The sequence below is a fragment of the Dendrobates tinctorius genome, unplaced genomic scaffold (genome assembly GCF_039654945.1).
Source record: "Dendrobates tinctorius isolate UK_male_01 unplaced genomic scaffold, ASM3965494v1 ptg000029l, whole genome shotgun sequence".
NCBI lineage: Eukaryota > Metazoa > Chordata > Amphibia > Anura > Dendrobatidae > Dendrobates > Dendrobates tinctorius.
The window spans coordinates 20,183,950-20,206,837 of NW_027361697.1; the positions used below are offsets into that span (position 1 = coordinate 20,183,950).

A 22,888-nucleotide genomic window follows, 5' to 3' on the forward strand; every position below is an offset into this window, starting at 1 on the left:
GTAAAGTGCTGTGGAATTAATGGCGCTACATGAATGAGTAAAATAAATGGACACAGTTTACCTCCTCTCCGTCCCTGTACACTGACCATTACTCATTTCCATTCTAAAAGTTCCGTGTCTCCAGTACGTGTGGTGACAGTTATCACACGATGTATCGGAGACACGTACTCACGTAGACTCATTCAAATGAATGGGTCTGTGCACATGTCAGTGTGTTTCCATGGACCGTGTTCGTGGGCAAAACAAGCTGACATGTCTGTTTTTTGCCATCAGCACGGACGACAAAACATCCCACACACGGAGAACACACATTAATGTCCTCCATGTGACACGCATTGGCGCCGGGGAAGAAGCGCTACAGTAAGCGCTGTTCCCCGGCAGCTTGTGCTGAAGCCGGCTGTCATTCTCCCCTGCTCTGTCGTACACAATCCGTTTTATTACTCAGCGAATATTAATCATACAGGACCAGTTACAGTTTCCGATGTTACAGGACTGCAATGTATCTGACGCCGCACTATCGCTCCACAGGACTCCTGATTTTTTTTCTCGCATCCATCTAATTTCAGAGTCAGATCCCATCACTTTGCGATTTTTTCTCCTAGATTGTCTATCCGTTTTTGATCTGAGTCATGGATCAAACTCGCCAAGTCTATGGATCCGTGAAAACATTGGACAGCACTCGGATGCCATCAGTGTGCAGTCTTGATTGTTTGCTTGGTAAAGCTGAAGCAATCTTCATCATTTTTGGGGTGTTTGCATGCGAGAAAAGAAAAAACGATGAAATTCTAATGGTAAAAACAGACACTGACCAAACTCTGATGAAAAGCTGATCCAGAACACCCATAAAAATAAGTCAGGTTTTTTTTTCCACATGCAAGAAATGTCACCATCTGAATGAGGCCTTAATTCGTCTTCCCTTCACGGCAGCCATTCACCTAAACGCTGCAGTGTGCGGGGAACCCAGCGAGGTGTGCACGGGGCTCTATAGTGCGGCTCGGGCACCATTGAGTCAAAATCCAGTCTATCATCCCATGGAGGCTCAGCTGGGCCAATAAGCGCCCCACGGCTGCCCCCTAGTGTTCATCCAATCCCCTTCAGGCACAGAAGCTTCCTGGAGCCACAGCTGCTGAAAGTTACTTATTTTCTGCTTATTTTGTTGCTCTTATAATTGAGGCTTTCAGGGTAATTGACAGATTAGTTGCCACCTTCACCTGTGGATGGTGAACCTGCTGTATGGTGCGGACACATCACCAGCACTGCCATCCACACTGGGCTGCAGAGCTTGCACTCTCTCCATTGACAAATAATTGGTCTGTCCACCAGCCATAATTGTGTGACCCCTTCTCAGTCCAGAGGCTCCTCACAATTGCAGCACAGGCTTCGTCACCTTGATCCTTCTAGGAGATCATCCGCTCTTCACAGATCTGACCTAAGAAGCTCGCGGTCCACCATGTCTTCTCCAACCGCTAGTCAGGATAGCGAGGCTAATGTCCACCTGACCGCGCTGTACAAGCAGCTGGAGGAGCAGGAGGGCACGATACAAGAGCAAGCCGAGCGTCTTATCAAGAAGGATGAGCAGATGTCTTTTGATAACCGTGTAATCAGCTGAGGCACAATAAAACTGGTTTTGTTGCAACTTCTATATGGAAACCTTGGATTAAACTCAGATGAGTGCACATTAGATGTGAGGTGTTCCTCTGCATAGCGGATGGGCGCGGGAGTCGCCTGCTATCTACGTGGCCTAGTTGGTGCATGGTGAGCTATCTTTCTTTCTTTTTCCCACAAGGCCAATATACACTAGCATTGGATATGGATCGCAGATACGGTTGTTGGGGCAAAATGACCTGAACAGTACTGATACTCCACAACTACGAAAACAAACTCTTATATTTATCTCATGTAAAGACAACAGCATATTAGAAGTATAACGTGTTGTTTTTTGTCATTTTAATGTCCATGTGCACATATGCCGAGTATCAGCTCTATTTTCCTTCCTGAATTTTTGAACAAAAAAATTGAAATACATTGTTTGCAGTGTTTTGACATTTTCTTACTGATTTACAGTCAACACCTGTTTTTGCACTACTCTTTTGCTGTGTAAAATGCATCAGCTGCCTTTGACGGCATTAATATGAGAACATACATTTGGAGTACAGATGCTGGCAGTGAAGGGGTCATCTGAGCACCTGTGTCTCAATAAATGGTTATTCGGATGCCAATATATTCTATGTGCGAGAAAATCGCACCAATTAATTTGATCGGTTTGGTCCTAGCCTCATTAGTTTTATTTTATTTTTTTTGTGTGCATTTAGAAAAAATGAAAATGTCCCCCCTCCTAGCCTTGCATTGCCAAGTTTGATCTAAGGGCTGTGGCATGAAGGGGTTTAACAAAATGTGTGTATGTGTGTGTGTGTGTGTGTGTGTGTATATGTGTATATATATATATATATATATATATATATATATATATATATATATATATATATATTTTTTTTTTTTTCTGTCAGTATGGCCATGTGACTACTTGTTTTTTGCAGGCTGATTTGTACTATCGAACGACCCTATTGGCTTAAACATATCATTTACGTGTGTGTGTGGGATTCAAGTGCTGTGAAATTGCAAAAAGCTTTTTTTTATTTTGTTTTAACATCTTCACCTAATGCTAAAACTGACCTGCCATTATGGTTCTCCAGGTCATTGAGTTTGTAGATGAAAAACATGTATTAGTTGTTTGTATAAATGGTGAGGAAAAACCCATAGTTTGTATACTGGGGGGATTCATAATTTTCTGATACCCGTAGCGTCTCCATTTTTCGTGATGTTGGGTGAAGGTTTTTAATAACATCTTGGTGCAGATACAATCTTTTTATCGCCCTTTATTTTAATGCAATGTTGAGGCGACCAAAAAAAACTTAGTTCTGGTGTTTTGACTTTTTTTTTTTTTTTGTTCGTTTTTATTTCCCTACTTTTACCAATTTGATTCTTTTTATATTTTGATCAGGCGATTCTGAACACAGTGATACAAAATGTCGTTTTTTACCCTTCGCCACGACAGCACCCACTGGAGGTATCGGATCCACCCCATTTGGAACAGGAAACCCTACAGGAAAGATAAAAGGGGGGCGGTCCGCCTTTCCTCCTCAGTTTTGGTTTCCTGTTCCAAACGGAGCCACGATCCTTCAGGAAACATACCTGGGCCATGCACGCCGCCTGTGCAGTCTCCATGTGAACGGCAGGGGCTGCGGTCCGGAGGCAGCGTCGGGGGAGACTCCGTTAGATGGCTTCCCCCCTCGTCTGGTGTATGGAGGGTGATGACCGGGTCCGGGGTGGGCCGCCCGGTCTCACCCAGGAGCGCGCCGGGTGGCACCAGGGCTCCGCCGCTGCTAGCGGTAAGTGCGCCAGTGGCGCGAAGAAGGGAGCAGCGGTGGCGGTGACATAAAAAGCGCGGGCCGCATGTACCAGCGGTGGCACGGTAGCCGGCCGGCGCAGAGGCTCCTGACCCCCGGAAGTAATGGTTGAACTTCCGGGGCAGGATGGCTGAGAGCGCGACGGCGCATGCGCGGTGATCCCGGGGAGGAGGAGCGACTTCCGGGGCGGACACAGGAAAAAAAAAAAAGAGCGCGCAATCTATTTAAACAGCGCCGCAGCTGAGCGGTGGTGAGCCATGTCGTCCCCAACGGAAGCGCACGCTCCAGCAGGAGACTCTGTGGGGGGCAGCTCCACCAGGGACCGCAACGCTAGGACAGACACCGGTCGCAGGAGCGAGACGGGAGAGTCAAGACCTAGGACGGGATCTCAGCCATCTGATCCGGTAATAAGGCTTCACTGGGTGAGTGTGCAAAGTATATACTCTGCCTATTAAGCTGACCTCCTACCCCCCCCCTCTCCTCTCGGTCTCCCTTTCTAGACAAAGAAAAATCTAAGCATAAGGAATGCGCATTATGTTCTGAACCTCTCCCTGACTCCTACCCCAAAAAGCTCTGCAAGCAGTGCACCAGAGAGACTAGGCAGGGGTCCGCAATGTCGTCAAAAGACATCCGGGCCATAATCAGGGAGGAAATACAGGCTATCAACCGCGCCAGTACTCCCTCAGAGACTAGGAGCAAGAAACAGATGACCCTTAGCTCAGAGTCAGAGGAAGAACAGGGGTTAATCTCCGATTCCTCACTCACATCCTCGTCATCGTCATCAGACTTGGAGGGACGGTCATGTTTTCCCCTGGATAGTGTGGATAACCTGGTCAAATCTGAGGAGCACTATGGGGTGTGAGGAACCAAGGGGTGCCCAAACCGCACAAGACATAATGTTTGCGGGGTTGGCAGAGAAGAAAAGGAGAGCGTTCCCAGTGATACCGGCAGTTAAGGCCCTAATAAAAAGAGTGGGAAAAACACGATCAGAGAAGTTTTCTCCCATCAGCCTCTAAAAGAAAATATCCATTTAACGATGACGAGCTATTAAAATGGACCAAGGTGCCAAAGGTTGATGCCGTTGTAGCCTCTACCTCTAAACAATCTACCATTCCGGTAGAGGACGCAGGATTATTGGCAGACCCGCTAGACCGTAAGGCAGAGTCAGCATTAAAAAGGTCTTGGGAATCTACTACGGGTATATTTAAACCAGCAGTAGCCAGCACATGCACCGCCAGATCTATGCTTGTATGGTTGGACCAATTGGATCAACAGATCGAGCAGAAGGCGTCAAGAGAAGAAAAGCTACGGGCCGCTATTCCATTGATCAGAGGGGCAGCAGCCTTTATGGCCGATGCTTCGGCGGATACTCTGCGGTTGGCAGCAAGATCGGCAGCTCTTGTGAACAACGCCAGGCGGGCATTGCGCGTCCCCCTTCCAGCTCTTCATCCACAATCAAAATCTAAGATTTGTGCAACCCCGTGCGAGGGTGAGTTTCTCTTCGGGAAAGCTCTAGACTACATACTCACCAAAGCAAAGGAGAGGAAGAAGGCGTTCCCTGACTCTTCTATTCCTTTCTATAGGAAAACCTTTAAAAGACGACCGTTTGGAAGAAGACAAACGGATAGGTCAAATAGATGGCCCACGAAGGAAGAAAAGCAAAAGGGTAGCATGTTCAAGGGTTCAGCATTCCGGAGGGAAAATAAAAATTAAAAAATCAGACCCACCAGTAGGGGGTAGATTCAAATTTTTTTTATTCAAAATGGGAACAAATAACTTCGAGCCCATGGATCTTGGGTATAATTAAAGAGGGAATGAAGATAGAATTCCTTCAAACCCCTTATGATTTCTTTTTCATAACCCGCCTTAACTCCATAGTTCAACAAAAGGCCCTCGAAGAAGAAATTCAGAGCCTATTATCCAAGGGGGTTTTAGTGGAGGTCCCAGAGGGACAGGAAAGTAGAGGTTTCTACTCTCCTTTATTTTTCATTTCTAAACCAGATGGCACGTTTAGAACAATTATTAACTTAAGGAAGCTTAATACGTTTATAAAAAATTATAAGTTTAAGATTGAATCAATCAGATCCACCATAAAGCGTCTCTTTCCAAACTGTGTAATGGCGGGGATTGACTTGAAGGATGCTTACTATCATATTCCTATCCATGATAGACACCAAAAATACCTAAGGGTCGCAGTGGTGTTCGAAGGCAGGATCCATCATTTTCAGTATACAGCCATGCCTTTCGGTCTCTCTACAGCGCCAAGAATCTTCACCAAGGTGATGGCCTATCTTTGCCAAAAAGACACTCTATAATTGTACCTTACCTAGACGACTTCCTAATAATCGGGAACTCGGTCACCCAATGTACCAAACGTGTGGCTGACGCAATCTCATCTTTGCAGGGTCTAGGCTGGATCATCAATATACAGAAGTCCAGACTCGTTCCACAATCCCTCCAGATGTTTTTAGGTTTCCAGTTAGAATCCACAACCCAGAGATGTCTACTTCCTCAGGTAAAGATTGCACTCACAAAAGGAAAAGTAGAGGCAGCCATAGATAGACCACGCATGTCTCTAAGAGAAGCGATGTCGCTATTGGGGTCGCTAAATTCCTGTGCCCCAGCAGTCCGGTGGGCCCATTATCATGTCCGCACACTTCATCACCAGATCCTCCAAGAGGACAGGCGACATGGTGGTCACCTCGAGAGCAACATAACCTTAGCTCAGGAGGTCTTGGCTTCTCTAGAGTGGTGGCTAGAGGATGACCATCTATCCTCCGGAGTCCCATGGGTCATAGTACCATCTTGTATCCTAACCACCGATGCAAGCCCCCATGGCTGGGGAGCCCATATGGGGAATAGCTTTTGTCAAGGAAGGTGGAATAGAGAGGAAGGGGAATACTCGTCTAATTTAAAAGAGCTGACAGCGGTATACTATGCTCTACACCATTTTCTTCCACAGCTCCAACAGAAACATGCCAGGATCTTGTCAGACAACACCACTACAGTGGCCTACATAAATAGACAGGGAGGTACACAATCAGAGACTCTGATGTCTTCTGCGGCAAGAATCTTAAACTTAGCCGAAAGCTATTTGTTGTCCCTCTCGGCACTTCATATCAGAGGAGAGAACAACCAAGAGGCGGACTTTTTAAGCTTCGGCAAGGGGAGTGGGGCCTCAGCCGCCGGATCTTCAAGGACATAGTAGCCTTATGAGGACAACCTCAGGTGGATCTCTTTGCCACGAGGGAGAACAGACAGATAAAAACATTTGCTTCCCTGTCTCCGTCAGATCACCCAGACATACTGGATGCCCTCCAAGCCTCATGGAAATTCAAACTGGCATACGCCTTCCCTCCGTTGATTCTCCTGCCACAGGTGACTCGGAAGATCAGAGAGGACAAGGCGAGAGTAATCTTGATAGCACCATTCTGGCCCAAGAGACCGTGGTTCTCATGGCTACGAATTATGTCAGTGACAGATCCTTGGGTCCTCCCTTCGATTCCCAACCTACTCTCCCAAGGCCCTTTCTTCCGCCCCCAAGTGGACAGCTTACACTTGACGGCGTGGAATTTGAAAGGCAGCTACTAAGATCAAGAGGGTTTTCTGAAACGCTGATTGCTACTCTCCTGCAGAGCAGGAAGCAGTCCACGACCCAGATTTATACTAGAATATGGAAGAAGTTCCTACAGTTTCATATAGCACCCCATACAGCAGAAGTCCCGATAGTTCCTATTTTAGAATTTCTACAGAGAGGAAAGGACTTGGGTCTGGCAGTAAACACACAAAGTACAGGTGTCTGCATTAGGGGCACTGTACGGCCATAATATAGCAGGAAATAAGTGGATATCACGATTTATTGCAGCCTGCGAACGCATAACACCAGTCCACATACTTACAATCCCCACATGGGACTTAAATCTGGTCTTAGACGCCCTGACGGGGGAACCCTTTGAACCGATAGACACGATATCCCTCAAATACTTATCGTTCAAGACGGCCCTCTTGGTAGCACTGACATTTGCTAGAAGAGTAGGTGATATCCAGGCCCTGTCCATAGATCCACCCTTTTTTCAGGTATACCAAGATAGGTTATTATTAAAGCCAGACCCCTCATACCTGCCTAAGGTATCAACAAAATACCATAGATCTCAAGAGATACTCCTCCCAACCTTCTTTGAGGATCCCTCCACTCCAGAGGAGCAGAAATTCCATACTTTAGACGTCAGAAGAACTGTCCTAAAGTATATTGAGGTCTAGGAGCTGGAGGCAGTGTAGGGCTCTGTTCGTTTCTTTTCAGGGCCATAAAAAAGGGTACGGAGTCACGAAGAGCACCATTTCCCGATGGATCAGGGAAGCCATTCGGTTAGCCTACTCCGCAAAAAATGAAAATCCTCCAGAAGGCATCAGAGCGCATTCCACTAGAGCAATGGTGACCTCCTGGGCCGAGAGGGGAGACGTTCCAATTGAAACCATATGTAAGGCGGCAATTTGGTCATCCCCTTCTACCTTCTATAATCACTATAGACTTGACCTTTCATCAACTGCTGACCTAAGCTTTGGCAGGACTATCCTTAGCACGGTGGTCCCACCCAGGTGATGGTCTCTGGAATCTCTCCAGTGGGTGCTGTCGTGGCGAAGGGTAAAAAGCCGGATTACTTACCGGTAATGCTCTTTTAATGAGTCCACGACAGCACTCGCTGTCGAATAGGTGAATAGGTAAAGTTGGATATACAAAGACATTGCCTAATCCTTGGCGGTCCTCCTGGTACTCTGAAATACAAAACTGAGGAGGAAAGGCGGACCGCCCCCCTTTAATCTTTCCTGTAGGGTTTCCTGTTCCAAATGGGGCGGATCCGATACCTCCAGTGGGTGCTGTCGTGGACTCATTAAAAGAGCATTACCGGTAAGTAATCCGGCTTTTTTTATTTATCTTTTTTTCCCACTTGCTGGCAATCAGTTGGCAACCTGCGGTCATATGACACGGGCGGGATTATGGTCCTGCTTCTGGCGCGATGACGGCAGCATTTAGTGGGTTTTCAGCCGTGGTTGGATCATGATTCCACCCGTGGCTGTTAGGGGGCACATGACAGCTGCTCAAAACAGCTGACGTGCCAGAAAAGATGTGGGCTCAGTGAAGGAGCCCTCATCAAAGGGAGAGACATGACATGTGCAGTGCATGTCACAAATGGGTTAATGGACCTCCCGGTTCAAGGAAAAAAAATCATACATGTGAACAGCACCATTAACTATCAAAAGTACGAGTCTTATTGGTGAAGAAACATGGATCATGTCTGAATGAGACCTTATTCCGAGGATAAACTCCTGCAGGAGACTGTTCTGCTTATCAGGACACTCCACAGAAGGAGACAGGTGCTGACCGATCACTGCCATCATCTGTACTACAAATTAGCATGTTCTGATATAGAAGCATCTGAATGAAGTTAATGAGACTGGGGAAAAGCCATTTATATGTAATTTTGTTTCCAGGAATTAAAACAAACCCCCTAATAAGTCTAAAGCCTGAATGCATACACTCGCAACCGCTGGCTGTGCAGGGAACTACAGCAAGCCAATCCACTTCCATGGAACGGTGTTGCGCTACCAGCAATGGATTAATAATGGAAATTTCTAATTAAAATTCAACACTAAGGGTTTATATTCTCTCAATTTCACATCCATTCACTTATACAGCTTGTTCCCATTTTTACAGAGCTGTTGCTGAACTCCAGGTGAAGTTGGCGCAATCTGAAGAAGAAATAGAGAAGTTGAAGGCCTCCATAAAGAATAAGGACCGGGAGCTGACGTGCCGTCGACACCATAGCAAACTTCTGGCTGGAATGTGTCGCAGCCGACCTATGTTGGCTTCTTTAGTTTCTCTTATGGCGAAAGCTGAAGAAATTCCTTGTCTTCCCAATGTGGGACACGGTAACGGTAACAGCCTTCCGAGTGTTCATCACCACGCTGAAAGTGATGACTTGGATGTAGACAGAACACTTTTTGGGACCACTGTATAAGGAGAAATGAGTTACTTGTGTACAAGTTCCTATTTGAGGATAAGTGTGTGTAGTTTTATACTTAGTGTTTTTTGTCACAATTCTTACTTTTAGTTAGAACTCGGGCAATATTTTATGAATCCGTTCTTATACTGTGTGAAATTAGAGCGTCTGAGATGTACACTTATCATTCCATTTCTCATGTTACACATCCACGGAAGGTGCCCATGCTAGTCAGTGGGTCCCACCGAGATGTAATGCATAATTGGGCCTCTCGACTATCCCCTAACAGACATTGGGAAAAGAAGGGTCAGGCATGTTAAACTTCAATCTTCTTGTTCTTGGTGAAGATGAGCTTCTGCCACAGGTGTCTGGCAGGGGCTTACTCCCCTCTGAAAACACATGGCTGTATATCACGGAACTGGACGGAATAGTTGTTGGCCGAACACGATTGAAGATGGCTTGACACATTGATATTTGGGCCATGTTCACACGGCAGTATTTTGGTCAGTATTTGTGCTGGGATAAGGTGTTATCCGAGCATGCTCGGGTGTTATCAGAGTGTTCGACATGCTCAAATATTATGTTCTAGTCCTGGCAGCTGCATGTCTCGACTTTTCAACAGCTACAACACATGCAGGGAGTGTCTAGCAGCGGGGACTAGAAAATATTCTATAACAAGTTACCAAACACTTTTGCTCATCACTAATCAGTACATATAAGCCAAAACTAGGAGTGGGTGAAAAATGCAAAAAGCATTTTTTTCCTCTGTTCCACTCATGATTTTGACATACATTCAATTATTGTGTCAGTAATTGTATGAAAGTGTAATCTAACATTCCATCACCCCCAAAATTGTAATGGCCTATACAGTATTGTAGGGTACTTTGTTATAGGGGCAATCATACTAGCCCTGTATTGGTTCTTGGTTTAGTGCTTGAGAATTTAACTTTAATTCATATGCAAATGAGTTTTCCCACACCCTTGGTGTGACCAAGAGTTTGGTGCCCAGTTACACCTCCTTATTTGCATATTGGGACCCTTTCTCCGCTTCTGACTGGAAGTGGCCGAGTGCATTATCCTCCCTGTCTCCTTCTTCTAACGCCACACTACACCCAAAATTGTAGATTTGTGTAGCGAGCGGCATCAGAAGATGGGAGACAGGGAGGTAAAAAACAAGCAGGCTGGCAGCAGTCAGACAGCGCTTGCTCTGGGAAGCGCATGCTGTCAAACAGAAGCAGGGGAAGGACCCCAATATACAAATAGAGGCTAAACTGTTGGTCACGCCTAGGGTGCACCAAAGACGAGCAGCTTATTCTGCGCTTCCATTACAAACACTTTAGAAGTTGGTGTGTGTAGTCAGGAGTAATACCCACCAAACGAGTATTTGGCTAGCAGCTATTCCAGAGGTGTTGGACATAATCATGTGGTTTTTTGACGTTTCTCATTCTCTATGGGATGTGCTTGTTTCGTGCTCCTCACTTGAATGCTCTTTATGCTGCCCCTTCTTTAGTTCCCATTCATATTTGTCTACCATATTACTGATCAACAGGCAAAAAGGGAGAACCAGTGACCTCCACTCATACAAGCTACAGAACACTAAGGGAACTATAAAGTGTCAATGATCTCAGGAAACCTCAGAACAGTGAAATACTACGTTCTATTATAACTGTTACTTCAGAGTTGTCCTTTTTGTTTTTAGGTATTAAAATGTTATAAGGCATGTTCACTTGTGTTTTTTTTATAATGCAAATTAAAGCATCATGTTTTAGTAATCTCAACACGTGCGTGGTTTATATATATATTTTTTTTTTTTTTTCCCTCTGACAATTTGAGAACTGCAGTGCTTTATAAATCCTATGGGATGTCAATCTCTGCATTTTTGCAGGGGTTTTTGACCCATAGACAGGGGGAATGCTGAAGGAAAACTGACTGTAGGTAAAGCACATATGTAATCTGCACCCAAAATAAAGCTGCAAAAAATCGTATGAAAGGGAACCTGTCACATCGTTTTTTCCACAATAAGCTGCGGCCACTGCCTTTCGGGGCTTATCTGAAGCAATCTATAATGCTGTAGATAAGCCCCCGATCTCACCTGAAACATAAGGAAAAACAAGTTTAATTATACTCGCCTGTGGGCAGTCTGGTCCGATAAACGTCGCATGTCCGGCACCTCCCATCTTGCGATGTCTTCATCTTCCTTGCTTCATGTTAATGCTCCTGCACAGCCATACTGATCTGCCTTCAACAGGGCAGAGAATTACACCTGCGCAGGAGCTGCGACACGAAGTGACGAGGATGACAACATCGCATGAAGATGGGAGGTGCCGGACCAGACTGCCCCCCCCCCCGGGTGAGTATAATAAAACTTGTTTCTCTTATCCTTCAGGTTAGATCGGGGGCTTATCTATAGCATTATTGAATGCTGTAGATAAGCTGCGGCCACTGCTTTTCAGGGCTTATTGTGGAAAAACGATGTGACAGGTTCCCTTTAAATACTGAAACTGCAGTGTTTTTACTGCCAAGAGCAAGTTTTCTATGCAGAAGAGAATGCAACACAAACATTGCGTGTGAACATAGCCTTAATGTTGCAGAGAATTATATGTAACTGTAATAAAACATTCTGGACAGGTTTAAAATGAAAAAGACATATGTAGCCCTTTTTGGCGTTTCTTCTGTATCATAAGGGTACTGCCTGTTACACTTGGATACGCATCATATGGAATTAGCAGTTAATTGTTTCCCTTGCTGATCTCATAGCGCATCAGCCCAGTTGCACTACATGCCCACATAATCCATCCCACAAGGATGACGGATCACACGCACTGTGACCAGTGAGCGATTGCTGGGTACTGCGAAGCTGTGATGGGTAAACCTCACCAGGAATAAATCTGTAAAGCGCTTTTGTTTTCTGCAGGGTTTGGACTAATACTTTACTATTATGTTTTACAAGCTTCATTGGGATGGAATTGGTGCTGTTACATACTGTAATCCTACAGTCTTTGCATCAACGCTGTTATGAGACCTTAACCCCTTTGCGACATGCGCCGTACTAGTACAGTGCATGTCACATCTGCCCCTTTTGAAGTGGGCTCCGATGGAGAGCCCACCTCAGAGCCAGGATATGTAAGCTGTTTTTAACAGCTGACATGTGCCTGCAATAGCCGCAGGTGGAATCGAGATCTACCTGTAGCTAATAACTAGTTAAATGCCACTGTCAAACTCTGACCGGCATCTAACAAGCACTGCCGGCCATCGGGCCAGAAATACGTGCACCGTTGATCCCTGTCACGTGATCAGGGTTCACCGATGCGTTGGCATAAAAACCAGAGGTCTCCTTGAGACATCTATGGTTGTTGATGTCAGATTGCTATGCGCACCCACCCGGTGGTCGGCGCTCAGCAATGCTGTCATTCTCCCTCACCCATGACAGCACCACAGAGAGAGGGGATCCACCCTTCAGGGACAGGAACCTACAGATAAAAAGAGCAGTACCACTCCTCCACCCCCCCCAGTTGGGTTACTGTCCCTGCTAGGTGACCTACAAAAGAACGTGCCTGGAGATCCGGGACTGGCCCGTCCGGGCACTGACAGCAGGGAAGCGGGTGTCATGCCTGAGATCGCCACTGCCGGGGTGAGCGTGGTGAGGGATAGGATGGCGTCGCCACTCCAGAAAAGAGGCAGTGCCAGGTACAGAGGTGTACCAACATGGCCGCTGCCACAGAAATGGATGACTACTTAAGGGTCAGCGAATGCGCCGTGCGCGCTCCCTGGGAGAGAGCAGTGCAGCATGGGAGAGCATGTGATGTCACACGCCGGGACATTCAAATTGGAAGCGCTGAAGTTACTAATAGCTGGAAGTGTCCTGTGCATCATGGAAGACAACAATCAGCAGAAGGAGCAGGACAGGCATGACGGAGAAGGCAAGAAGCTCTGTGAATCATGCATACAGGAGGTGCTTTGTGAGGAAACCCTGTATTTCGCCTCTGAACTAAGAACTGTAATCAGATCGGAGGTTCAGAGAGCCTTTACATCCCTAAAACAGAGAAAAAGTAAAAAAGGACACTGTAGTGGGTTCCCAGTCATATTCCTCGACATCGAGGGAAATTACTTAACATACCTCGGACACCTGCTACTCATCCTCAGACGAGGAAACGGGAGGGTATCATTGTTTTCCCCTAGAGGAGGTAGACACACTAGTAAAAGCAGTAAGGTCTACCCTCACCCTGATAGGTCAGTCCAGGACATAATGTTCAGGGAACTGGGCCAAAAGAAATGCACAGTGTTCCCACTAAACGAGAATGTACAGGGCCTGATCAAAAAAAGAATGGGAGAAGCCAGACAGGAAAAACTCCACAGTCCCTTCCCTTAAGAGGAAATATCCTTTCGACGAAGAGGCGTCCAAATTTTGGGACAAGGCCCCGAAACGCGACTTGGCTGTTGCCAAGGCCTCAAAAAAGTTTGCCCTCCCCTTTGAGGACATGGGTACTCTTAAAAACCCCTTAGACAAAAAGGCCGATGCCTTCCTCAAGGGCGCTTGGGAATCAGCAGTAGGAAATCTTAGGCTGGCCATAGCGGCAACATGTACCTCCAGAGCCCTTATGGTATGGGGGGATGAACTAGAGAAACAGCTGAGGGAAGGTACACCAAGGGAGAAGATTCTGGAATCTATCCCATTAACAAGGGGAGCTGCAGCCTTCTTGGCGGACTCATCGGCCGACTCAGTACGGTTATCATCCAAAGCGGAAGCACTGTTGAACGCACCCCGAAGAACATTATGGCTCAAATGTTGGTCAAGGGACTTACAAACTAAAATGAAGCTGCGCTCAATCCCCTGTGAAGGGAAGTTCCTATTCAGTGAGACGCTAGATGACATCCTCCAGAAGGCAGGGGATAAGAAGGGGTTTCGAAACCTGGGGCCGGCAGCATTTAAGAGATCCTTTTGGAACAAAAAGTTCTTTCAGAGAAGGCCACTGAGGGAACAGAAGTGGGATGAGAGAAGGAGCGATAGAGGGTGTTAGGCGTCGGGTTTCTTCCCCTGCACAGGAGGAATCCCGAGCCTTGCCGTCTACGGTCTCCCATTCAGACCTTGCCACAGAGGAGCCTGCTCAGCAAAGATGTCGAACCCGGTGCCTTGCTCAGCCTAGTGTTGTCGGTTTGGTTGCTGCTGCCACCCCTGGCCCAGCTATAGCAATCCACACTAGCCAGCAGCGAGCAGCTTCTGGGACTAAGTCCTTCTTTCAGGCAACTGAGCATGCCTGTGGGATGATCTCTCATTGGAGGTCGGAGGTAACATGCTCAGGTCTTGTTGCTTCTCCGATTGAACCACCAGGAAGGTCAAGGAAGGCTGCAACTATAAAAGGTTCGCATGGCCACCCGGCCATGCGCTAGTATAAAAAACTTAATTTGTGTGTGTGATGATGGATACATGATTCTGGTGACTGACTCATTATAACTCACTCTGGTTATGTATGTAATAGAGTTATTGGAATTAGGGTCAGAGCCTAATAGTGGCATTGCCTATGTGCCACAGTACACCCAGTCCTCTCCATGAGAGTTAGCGCCAGATGGTGCCACCCAGCACAAGGCACGACTGTACCGCATATACAGCAGTGTCTGTCAGAGCGGTGCCATGCACTGAGGGTGCGCTTTTCAGTCCTAAGTTTAGGCTGGTTAGTGGTGTCCGGCAGTGCGGAGCTGCATGCACTTTGAGCGGCCCATCTTTAGTTACCTTATCCTGGCATCGCAGATGCGATGCTGAACACTAGTGGGTCTAGAGGGACTCTAACCCCGTGTCCTTGGGGCACAGTCCTGTGACCAAAACACTAGCATTCACTCTGCGGTATCGCGACCCTGTGAAGCAACAGGGTTCGCCTTCTATTCAGCGGGAGAAGTTAACCTGTGTGCATTTGTTATACCGCCAGTTAGTGTCCACCATTACCGAGCAGCAGTTTGTCTCTGCACGGTGGACCTGGGCTGCGAACGCACCGCTATACCATCTTTTATTTATTGGTGCGTTCCGCAAGCCCCTTCGGTATCTCTTCCCGAGACAAGAAGCCCTCTAAGTGACAGTTTGCCCAGGGGGCGGGATTAACCCTTTTCCTTCCAGCCTGGAGGAAAATCTCAAACAGCCCTTGGATATTAAATCTGATGAAGACAGGCCTAAGGATAGACTTTCTTTCTTTACCATCTCAAAAATACGTGGTGACTCCACTAAGATCCACTACGCGAGAGCAAAAAGCTCTAGAATGCGAGGGCCTAAGTTTAGTAAAAAAAGGAGTCCTCCAGGAGGTTCCCCTTCAGGAGACGGGCAGGGAGTTCTACTCCCCTCTTTTTTAGTGACCAAACCAGACGGCACCTTCCGAACAATCAGGAAGCTAAACGGATACGTCAAAAATCAAAGATTAAAAATGGAGTCAATCAAGTCCACTATCAAAATCCTGTTCCTGAACTGCTTCATGACGGTATTAGACCTCAGTGACGCGTACTATCACGTCCCCATTTACAAAGACTCCAGAAAATACCTCAGACTAGCTGTCTCTATAGATGGCGAGATAAGAGAATTCCAATACATGGGCCATGCCGTTCGGAATATCTATAGCCCCATGGGTATTCACAAAACTAGTGGCAGAAATGATGGCCCACCTAAGGGAGCAGGGCATATTAATAATCCTATATCTGGACGACTAGCATGCGACTCGGCCCAAAAATGCAAGGAACAGAGGGAGAGGGTGATAGACACTCTACAAAACCTCGGCTGGCTTCTAAACCTGAAAAAATCAAGGTTGGAGCCCAGCAAAGTGCAGGAGTTCCTAGGACTAATGTTAGACTCAAACAACCAAGAATGCCGCCTCCCAGACCGCAAAAAAAGAGAAAATTGCGCAAATAGTGGCAAGAGCAATACAGAATCCCTCCATGACAATAAGAAAAGCAATGTCACTACTGGGGTCTCTCTCCGCCTGCCTGCCGGCGGTCCAATGGGTGCAGCTACATACAAGGGATTTCCAATGGGATGTATTAGCCAACCAGATAGCATTAGGAGGCCACCTAGAGGGTCGCATAACCCTAGATTCCAAAACTATTCATTCCGTAGCCTGGTGGGGAAACAAAGACAACCTATCCAAAGGGATCCCCTGGGGGATAAAAATAGCACACATAATTACCATGGATGCCAGTCCCACGGGTTGGGGAGCACACATGGACAGCAAGGTGGCTAAGGGGGATGGGGAGGTCAGAAACTAGAAGCCTCCACAAACCAGAAGGAACTCTTGGCAGTAGGCTACACCTTAGCACACTTCCTAACCTTGCTGCGGGGTCATCATGTCCACATATTTTCAGACAATCAAGTTACGGTGGGCTATATAAATCATCAGGGGGGAACCAGTTCCCAGCTCGAACGAACACGTCCTCCAAAGTCCTCAATCTAACAGAGGCAAACCTACTAACTCTCTCCGCATTACACGTTCGGGGGACAGAGAGCAGACTTTCCGAGCCGCACCCAATTGCAGCAGGGAGAATAGGTCCTGGGGAACCCCAGACATTGATCTGTTTGCTGACTTCAAAAGCAAAAAAGTGGAAACTTTCTGTTCCCTAGACCCCAGGGGGAATCCTTGGGCTCTGGACGCATTTATGCTTCCATGGACACAATGTTACGGGCTGGCGGAACGCACCAAATAAATAAAGATGAAACACTATATGAGGTGCGTTCGCAGCCTGGGCCCACCATGCAGAGGTGACTAACTGCAGCTGAACAATGAGAGAGTGGCTTGTAGAAGAAAGCCGGACACCAGTGGATAACCACTGACCCGGTGTTAGCAGGCACGAACTCCGTTGCTTCACGAAGCACGTACCAGCCGGCAAACAACTGCAACCTGTTGACGTCACAGGTCGCAGTAGTGTGAACCACCGCTTAGTACGGGTGCAATGTCCGCCCTGATGGACGCCATTAAACAGCCTATGAACTGAGCTGGAAAGCGCCCCTAAGGCGCACGGCATTTAGGCGGACGCTGCAGTAGCAGTGGTCCAGGAGGCCTGTACTGGCCGACGCCCAGGCTCATTCATCCATCATCATACATACACTAAGTACTATAGCCTCAGAGTCTATTATAGCGCATGGCGGGGCGGCCATGTGAACCTTTTATAGCAGTGCCCTTTCGGGACCTTCCTGATCATCCAGAAGGACCAATCAGAACTGGAGAAGGACCAGAGCATGTGACTCCCGATCCCCAATGGGAGATCGTCTCATGAGCATGCTCAGTGGACCAAAGGAAGGACTTAAACTCTGGAGTCTTTTGCTGCTGGCCAGGCTGCATTGCCATAACTGGACTAGAGGTAGCAGCAGCAGCAACCGAAACCACATTGCTGGTGTGGGCAGAACGCTGGAATCGTGGAGTCTGCTTAGCAGGCTCCACTGCGGCCGGAGGGGAATGGGAGACTGTCGATGGCAAGGCTCGGGATTCCTGCTGTGCAGCGCCCGTAACCCGACGCTTAACATTACCTCCCCTCCCACTGCCCCTTAGCCTTGCTGCGCTCAAATGCCACAATAAGGAGCGGGGAATGGATATTCTTCACTGGCTCCCAGGTCTGAGCCTTAGGACCATGACCCTTCCAGTCCACCAAACAAAATTTTTTGCCATGCACCACCCTGCATCCCACGATGGCATTGACCTCGAACTCGTCGAAAGACAGGTCGGATGTCCCAGCAGATGACTCGGGAAACCGGGACAAGTGAGCAGGCTTAAGGAGGGACATGTGAAAGGTGTCAGAAATGGCCAAGTGGGGAGGAAGAGCCAGACGATAGACCACAAGGTTGACCTGCTCCAGGACCTTGAAGGGACCAATGTATCACGGCGCAAACTTGGTGGACTTGGCCCACAGCCTGATATTTCGGGCAGAGAGCCACACCAAGTCACCAGGGGCAAAAGTTGGAGCGGGACGCCGATGCGTGTCGGCGGACGCCCTCATTCTCTCCTTAGAGGCTCGGATGGCATCCTGAGTGCGATCCCAAATGTTGCGAGCCTCCACTGCCCAGTCTGCCACCCTGGAATCAGTGGAAGACACTGACATCGGGACGGGGACGCGCGGATGCTGGCCGTAATTAAGGAAGAACGGGGTCTGACCAGTGGAGTCAGCTACCGCGTTGTTCAGAGCAAATTCTGCCCACGGTAATAAGGATGCCCAGTCATCCTGCCTGGCCGAGACAAAATGTTGCAGGTATGCGACCAGAGTTTGCTTAGCTCTCTCAACCAACCCGTTCGTCCCGGGGTGATAGGCAGAGGACAAATTTAGCTCAATGCTGAGCAGACTGCAGAGCTCCCTCCAAAACCGAGACGCAAATTGGGGACCCTGGTCACTAACTATCTTGTCCGGCATACTGTGCAAATGAAATATATGTGCTTTTGCGCGGCGAGACCACGAGCAGAAGGCAGCCGCGCGAGTGGCACCAGATGCACCATTTTAGAAAAATGATCGGTGACCACCCAGATGACTGTGCTGCCACTGGATTTGGGCAGGCCGCCAAAAAATCCATGTTGACCATCTCCCAGGGTCTGTCTGCCACCAGCAAGAGGTACAGTAACCCAGTCGGCCTTTGTCTAGAGGACCTGTTCCGAGCACAGGAGACGCATGCCTGAATGTATTCTCTCGTGTCCCGAGCCATGTGCGGCCACCAATAAGTCCTTGCCAGGAGTTCCGTGGTCCGCCTAGTACCAAAGTGACCACCCACCCTGGACGCGTGAGCCTACGCGAGAACCTCTGGCCGCAGGCGGGGAGGAACAAAGGTCTTGCCCGATGGAACTAACTCAAGAGCGACCACGGCCACGGTCCTCAGACTCTCAGAGGGGACGATTAGCCAAGGCTCAGCCTCCTCAGCTGACACCACCGAGCGAGAGAGAGCATCAGCCCGGACGTTCTTCTCACCGGACAGATAGTGCAGGGTGAAGCGGAAGCGGGAGAAGAAAAGCGACCACCTGGCTTGGCGAGAGTTCAACCGCTGAGCCGTTTGTAAGTACACCAGGTTTTTATGATCGGTGTACACCTGAAAGGGAAATCTGGCTCCCTCCAGGAGATGTCTCCATTCGGAAAAGGCCAACTTCATTGCCAGCAGCTCCCTGTCCCCGATGGAGTAGTTTCTCTCCGCCGGTGAGAAGGTCTTGGAGAAAAAGAAGCAGGGATGCTTCCGACCTTGAGCATCCTTCTGGAAAAGGACTGCTCCTGCACCGACGGACGAGGCATCTACCTCTAGGTTAAAGGGTTTATCCACATCGGGACAATGGAGGATAGGACGCCAGCAAAATGGGTCTTAAGAGACGAGAAAGCCGCGGAGACCTGTTCTGACCAAACCTTAGGATTGGCTCCCTTTTTGGTGAGGGCGACCAAAGGAGCCACCAGTGTGGAGAAATGGGGAATGAACTGGCGGTAGTAATTAACAAACCCCAAAAAACACTGCATCGCTTTAAGAGAGTGGAGCTCCTGCCAGTCCATTACTGCCTGGAATTTGGCAGGATCCATAGCCAACCCCTGGGCCGAGATGATACAGCCCAAGAACGGCAAAGACTCCTGCTCAAATTGACACTTCTCCAACTTGGCGAAGAGAGAATTCGCCCGCAAACGGTCAAAGACTTTGCAGACGTCTGGGTCGCCCTCCCAGGGCTGTGGGGTACTCGGTACCGGGCCGGTATCAGTGGGATGTGTCACAGCAGCGGTGACCCGGACCGTTGCCCTGGGCGCCCAAGTAATAGAAAGATGTGAATGGTGGAATGTAGTTAGATGAATAGTTAGTGACGCCACCTGTGGTGCTCGGCCAGGGAGGTGTTAAGCCGACGCTGCATGCAGATCAGCTGGGACTGATGGTATGGTGCAGCAAAGATGTAAACGCTTCCCACAGGTGAAGCTATAGTCCCAGGGCAGTGTAGATGTGGTTGGCCACGGGGATGTAGCGGTGCCGGAAAGGTAGGAAGCAGACAAGACACAGCGGGGTGCAATTTCTGTACCTTTACTTGGTAACTGCAGTCCAGGGTCCTGATTACAGATGGTATTGGAGCAGGCTAGCCTGGAAGCAACTCAGAGATTCTCTCTCAGCAGATGGGTTGTGCAGTCTCCTTAAAAGCGCTCATTCGAGTGAAGTACTCCCAGTACTGAGTTACACTGGAGTTCCTCCGGACAGATGTTCTCAAGAACCTCACTTGCACGGCAGACAGCTGTAGCCTATCTCGGGGACTCCTCTCTCCTGAGTCTCGGCTCACTATCCAAGCTGCTGGTGTGCCCTCAAGTCTTAGATGGGAGTAGGGCATTTACAGCCTCCTACTCCTCTGGTGTCTGTTGCAGGACCATTAGTATCCGTACAACCGTGGAGACCAGGCTTCAGTTCATGCGCTCTCTCCAGAGATGAGCTCGTCCTCTCTGCTCTATCTCAGCGCTCCTTCCACACATCTCCACACTTCACCCTCCGCAGACTAACTAACTAACCACCCTTTCCTCCTGGCCCTCAGAGAGCACTCCTCCCCTTAATCCCGGTTCAGAGTTTCCCCTGCTGGCGTGGAGTAGAACTGTGTTGCATGCATAGATTGACTGCGAGAGAGACCCATCATAGCCTCCAAGCCTGGCATTACCCTCCCCTGGAGGAAGGCAAAGCCACTCTGGCGACCATACTCCTGGGGGGCGCCACACGTCTCTCCGGTGGGAGGCCAAATCTGGAGAGAAGGTGAGGATGTCATCCAGATAGACCACCACCGAGGTGGAGAACATATCGCGAAAGACATCATTCACGAAGTCCTGGAAGACAGCTGGTGCGTTACAGAGGCCGAAGGGCATGACCAGATACTCATAGTGGCCATCCCTGGTATTAAAGGCTGTCTTTCACTCGTTCCCTTCACGTATGCGGATCAAGTTGTAAGCCCCCCGTATATCTAGCTTAGTGAAGATTCGGGCCCCTCGCAACCTGTCAAACAGCTCAGAGATCAGGGGAAGACGATACTTGTTTTTGACGGTTATGGCATTGAGACCTCTGTAATCAATGCAAGGGCCCAGCTCTCCACTCTTCTGTACGAAGAAGAACCCTGCCGCCGCTGGTGATACCGACTTCCTAATAAACCCTCTTGCCAGGTTCTCCCGGATGTATTGTGACATGGCCTCCGTCTCCGGGAGAGACAGAGGATATACGCGGCCTTCGAGGAGGCTCCGCGCCTGGCAAAAGGCCTATAAGACAGTCGTAGGGGCGATGGGGTGGAAGAATCTCTGCAGATTTTTTAGAAAACACATCCGTGTACTGCTGGTAGTGTCCTGGGAGTGCGGAGAGATAAACGGGCACCTCGGTGGTGGCTACCTGAACGCAGTCCCTCATGCATCTACCCTCACAGGAATTGCTCTAACCCAGTATTCTCTCAGAGGACCACTCTATATGAGGAGAATGGCAACGAAGCCAGGGAACTCCTAGGAGAACCTGGTCGATGTCCTCGGGCATAATGAGCAGAGACAACGTCTCGTGGTGAGACGGCGAGATTGAGAGCCCAAGGGGTGCTGTCTGGAGTGTAATTTGGGACGGTAAGGTCAAACCGTTGACCACCCTGATGGTCACAGGGTGAGGAAGTGGCACCAAAGGAACTGGGTGCTGTTGGGCGAAGGCCAAGGACATAAAGTTTCCCTCTGCCCCGGAGTTCTCCTTCCGTTCTCCCTCTGGTAGTGACAGGAGGTAGTGAGGGTAATTTAATTGGTAATGGTCTGCCACCTGACGAGGAGGATAGCGATTGGATCTCTGGAGTATCAGACTGGATGTAAGACAGCCAACGCCCTATCCTGTTGCTGGTGATTCAGTCTGTTTCTCAGGTCTTGGACTTCAGCTCTGCTCCAGTCATCTCAAGTGAAGTTTGTTTTTTGCTAATGTTCACACTTGCTCATGTTGGTTAACTCAGTTTTTGAGTGGTCAGCCAGCCCGGCTGGGCTGTGCTGAATTTCCACTCTTATTTATCTTATTTGCCAATTTGCCTTTTTGTCCTTTATTAGATTGGCCTCTTCTTGCTCTGTCTCAGAATATTCCAGAGTGCTGATATAGTGGGAGAAGTCTAGTGACTTCAGGGTTAATTTTGTTATCAGAAGCGTTGGACATTATTTTTGGTAGGGTTTTTTGGCAGATTGCAGACAGTATCTTTCCTTTCAAGTTAGTTTGGCCCCATCGTTTGCTAAGCCTATTTTTATGCCTTTGTGTTTTCATTTTGCTTCACCGTCAATACATGTGGGGGGCTGTCTTTCCTTTGGGGTCTGCTCTGAGGAGTTAGTTTTCCTCTTTTCTTACTTTAGGCTTATTTAGCTCTCTGGTTGTGACGAAGCATCCAGGACCACCGTAGGCACGCTTCACGACTGCTTCTAGTTGTGTGTTAAGATCAGGGCTCTGCAGTCTGCATAGTTACTAACCTCTGGTTTTCTGAGACTTAGCGTGTGATGCTTTTTTTCTCCTCGGTGACCCATTCATAACACACCGCTCTCTAACGT

The 22,888-nt window shown here is 48.4% G+C and overlaps 1 long non-coding RNA gene across 1 annotated transcript; it reads left to right on the forward strand.

Annotated features, from left to right (window-relative positions):
- Window positions 1–1,316: 1,316 nt before the first annotated feature.
- On the forward strand, window positions 1,317–11,184 carry LOC141085842 (uncharacterized). Its single transcript, XR_012231424.1, has 2 exons — window positions 1,317–1,755; window positions 9,121–11,184. It is a non-coding gene; the product is annotated as an uncharacterized lncRNA (long non-coding RNA).
- The last annotated feature ends 11,704 nt before the right edge of the window (window positions 11,185–22,888 follow it).